Below are 3,723 nucleotides of genomic sequence, written 5' to 3' on the forward strand. Positions count from 1 at the left end.
GCAATAAGTTTCTGATCATCTATAGCCTAAATATCAACTATTGCGGTTTTCAAATAAGGCCACAATTCCTTTATTTTTTGGTGAATTGTAGTTGAAATTAAGCAAATTTACAAAAAAATACTTCGTGTCTATAACCACAAAATGATAGATAATAGATCCGAGTGAATTTGCACAAAGCACGACAACTATTATCACTAGCGAAATAAGTATAAAAGTCAAATATTTTTTCTGAATAAGTAGTATCAAATCGGTGTTCTTGTATCATTTTTAATAATTAATTACTAATCTAAAAGAAATGGATTCCGATACGGAATGCTCTTACTCTAACAAAGGGATATTACAACTAATGTTTGAACGGCCGACAGAGCCAATGATCACACCGAGAGGTGATGATGCAAGGGCGATATTCGACGTTCCTGATTTGTACTTGGAGGATCGGATCCGAGGGATTCGCGAAGACATTGCGAAGAGATTCGACAATAAAAACAGAGAAAAAATTCCGATTAAGAACATCAGTCTTCCTGATATTTCTATTCCCCAAAAGTTGGGTTTGAAGGCTCCATTCAGTTTGTTTAATGCTAAGCATATTGAAATGGCCGAGAAACTAATCAAAATATTTATGGACCAAAAAGATGTTTCTGATTTGATATGTGTGGCAGCCTACTGTCACGACAGAGTCAATCCTTACTTGTTCAACTATGCGCTATCTGTTGCCATTCTCCATAGAAAGGATACCCGAGATGTGACAATTCCTAATTTTCTTCAAGTCTTCCCTGGAAAATTTGTTGATAATTCAATATTTGGTGCTGCGCGTGCGGAGGCAGCAGTTATTCCTGTTCCTGTTCGTGAACCGATTGTTCTTCCCAGAGAATATACTGCTAATTCCAAAGAACCTGAACAGAAAGTCGCTTACTTCCGAGAAGACATTGGTATAAATCTTCATCATTGGCATTGGCATTTGGTGTATCCGGGAGGTGCGGAAAATCGTACCCTTGTTGCCAAAGATAGACGAGGAGAACTGTTCTATTACATGCACCAACAAATAATCGCAAGATACAATGCCGAACGTTTTGCTAACGATCTTCCCCGTGTCGTCAGTTTTGATAACTTGAGAGTGGCTATTAAGGAAGGATACTTTCCTAAATTGAATGTTTTGGTATCTAGTCAGAATTGGCCGGGTAGACAAATGAATACAGCTCCGAGTGATGTTAACCGTGAACTTGTTGTTACAATTTCAAGCCTAGAGACGTGGGCAAAGAATATAAAAGATGCTATTGTAAAGGGCTCTGTTGTAAATGCAGCTGGAACTGCAATACCGTTGATCGAAACAACTGGTATTGATATTCTCGGTGATATAGTGGAGGCGTCAATGTTATCACCGAACCAAACTCTTTATGGAACTCTTCACAATTTGGGACACATGGTGATTGCAAGTTGCCATGATCCTGATGGTAGATACTTAGAACCATTTGGAGTGATGTCGGATACATCAACCGCTATGAGAGATCCAATTTTCTATCGTTGGCATAATTACATCAATGATATATTTGTGTCTCACAAAGACAAACAGCCAAAATATACTGTGCCGCAATTGGAGTTTACTAATGTCAGTGTAACAAGTGTACAAGTCACAATACCTAACAAGGCTGCTAATACTCTTATTACTCACTTGCAACAAAGTGACGTTGATCTTTCTCGTGGGTTGGACTTTACTCCTCGCAGTGCTGTGTTAGTTCGATTTACTCACCTGCAACACGAGGCATTTAATATTGTTGCCGTGGTTAGAAATGCTTCGACAACCCAATTGGTTGGATACGCGAGAGTTTTTATCGCTCCTAAATTTAAGGAGGGTGGAGTAACTATGCCTTTTAACGAACAAAGAAAATTCATGATCGAAATCGACAAGTTTAGAGTGACACTTGTACCAGGAAACAATACCATTAGGAAAAGCTCAAATGATTCTTCTGTAACAATTCCATTCGAGAGGACTTTCCGCAGTGTAGATGCAAACCGTCCAGCCGACGACGACCCGGCAGTTTACGGATTTAACTTCTGCGGCTGCGGTTGGCCCCAACACATGTTGATACCTAAGGGAACCGCTGCTGGGATGAAGTTCGACCTGTTCTTTATGGTTTCGAACTACGAAAATGACAAAATTGTGCAGGACGTTACTGGAATATGTAATGACGCTGACAGTTACTGCGGTATTCAGGATAAGAAGTATCCCGATAAAAAGTCTATGGGCTATCCATTCGACCGCGTTGGAAGAGATGGAGTTGATACTCTCGCAAAGTTCCTTACTCCGAACATGAAGACCCAAGAGATCACCATCAAGTTCGAGGATCGCGTGGTTATTAGGGCTGCTGATCCTGTTCCAACTGTTGTTCCCGCTGCACCTTCTACAACTGCTCCCTAATTCTGGATAATATGAATATTGATTTTTGCCTCGTTTTATATACATGATTGGATTTGAATAATGTACTAATTATAATTCTTAATAAATAACTTCTGCTTTATAATAATTATGTTCGTTTAAATTTTTATTTTCATTTTGATGGATTGCAAAAATAGTAAAACTTCTAAAAAATGAAATCAAAAAGAGACAGCCCGTCTCGTTATATTGTAGTTGAATTATATGTCTATCAAAATTTAAGTTGCGGGTTCGATTCCTGGCAGGGTCAATCTAAAATATTCGTTTTATATACTGTTTAAGACTACAATACTTCACAGTCCCTGGACTGGCCTAAGATCGGGCATCTCAGTTTCAGTGCTGCAGCGCAGCGTTTATTTAATAATTTAAAATACATATAACTATCTGTTACCTTCTTAATCTAAAGAATTTTCGGTGGAACACATTTTTTTATGACAGGTTTGTTTTACTTTTATTGTATTTATATTATACACATTTATTCTTTAACTGGCACTATAAAGTATCCAGAAAAAATCCCTTCCGAAAGAAAATAGGGCTTGTCTGAAGGTTAGTCTAAAAGTCAATAAGATATTGTTTTTAATTGAATATTACAACCAGAATTATCTCCTTTTTTCAAAAAAAGAGAATACAATCCTATGAAAAAATGTTTCAACTATAGTATTTCAATTTTTTTTTTGAAAGTTTTACCGAAGGCAAAATTTTAAGTAGAAATAAAGGAAAATGTCACAAAAATGTATGTAATTTAAAATGCTTGTATTGTTTTTCAGAAACAAAAAAATTAAAATTTGGTCGTAGCCACTTTTATGTCAAATGTATTATCTTCAAACTATTACGACAAATTTTTGTTCAATCCTTAGTCTTTATTGAAATCCCAAATACGAGTATCTAAGTTGAGTCTAAATTTAAAATGGCGTAATCTGCCGGTCTAAAAATAATTATATTTTAGTTAAATAAAACTTTATAGTATATTTTTTAACAGAAACACCTTTGAAAAATATTGTTTTTATCTGATTTTTGTTTTTTTATTTGTTTATTATTGCGCGATTAAAAAAAAACATTCGTTTTAAAATGGCAAAATCATATGATTTCCTAATTTTGCGTTCGTTTTACCCGACTACAGTCTTAGAGAACAACCTTGGAATATCACAATATATATGACACATTTGGAATATCCTAAATAAAAGAAAATAAAAATACAAAAAATAAAAAAATAAAATAATAATAATGTTCGCTCTCCGAAGTAATTTGTTATTCGGGGAACAATCAGGGAGCCCTTAGTTTTTAATCTTGTG

General features: G+C 35.5%; 1 pseudogene; it reads left to right on the plus strand.

Moving 5' to 3' along the window:
• Positions 1-577: 577 nt before the first annotated feature.
• Positions 578-2,517, plus strand: LOC148278811 (phenoloxidase 2 pseudogene; annotated as a pseudogene).
• The last annotated feature ends 1,206 nt before the right edge of the window (positions 2,518-3,723 follow it).

Source organism: Micrasema longulum, unplaced genomic scaffold, assembly GCF_059751315.1.
Source record: "Micrasema longulum isolate JH-2025_06_02 unplaced genomic scaffold, ASM5975131v1 h1tg000824l, whole genome shotgun sequence".
Taxonomy (NCBI): domain Eukaryota; kingdom Metazoa; phylum Arthropoda; class Insecta; order Trichoptera; family Brachycentridae; genus Micrasema; species Micrasema longulum.